Here is a 218-nt window from a genome sequence, read left to right as displayed (position 1 = left end):
CTTGTGCTCAGAGCACCCTGCTCCAGCCCTGATTTACAGCCGCCTGCCAGGGACTCCCGCCATCGCTGCCGCAATTACGGGAGAATTAAAAAAGCCAGGGATGGGGATCAGCAGAGGGTTATTGTTTGCGTACAGCTTCCCCCAGCGCTGCCCAAAAAGTTGAGGGACCCAGGATGGGCGCCCCAGTTTGGGGACACTCTCCTGTGGTGGTGGGTCCT

Source organism: Pterocles gutturalis, unplaced genomic scaffold, assembly GCF_000699245.1.
Source record: "Pterocles gutturalis isolate BGI_N339 unplaced genomic scaffold, ASM69924v1 scaffold1118, whole genome shotgun sequence".
NCBI lineage: Eukaryota > Metazoa > Chordata > Aves > Pterocliformes > Pteroclidae > Pterocles > Pterocles gutturalis.
This window is presented reverse-complemented; position numbering follows the sequence as displayed.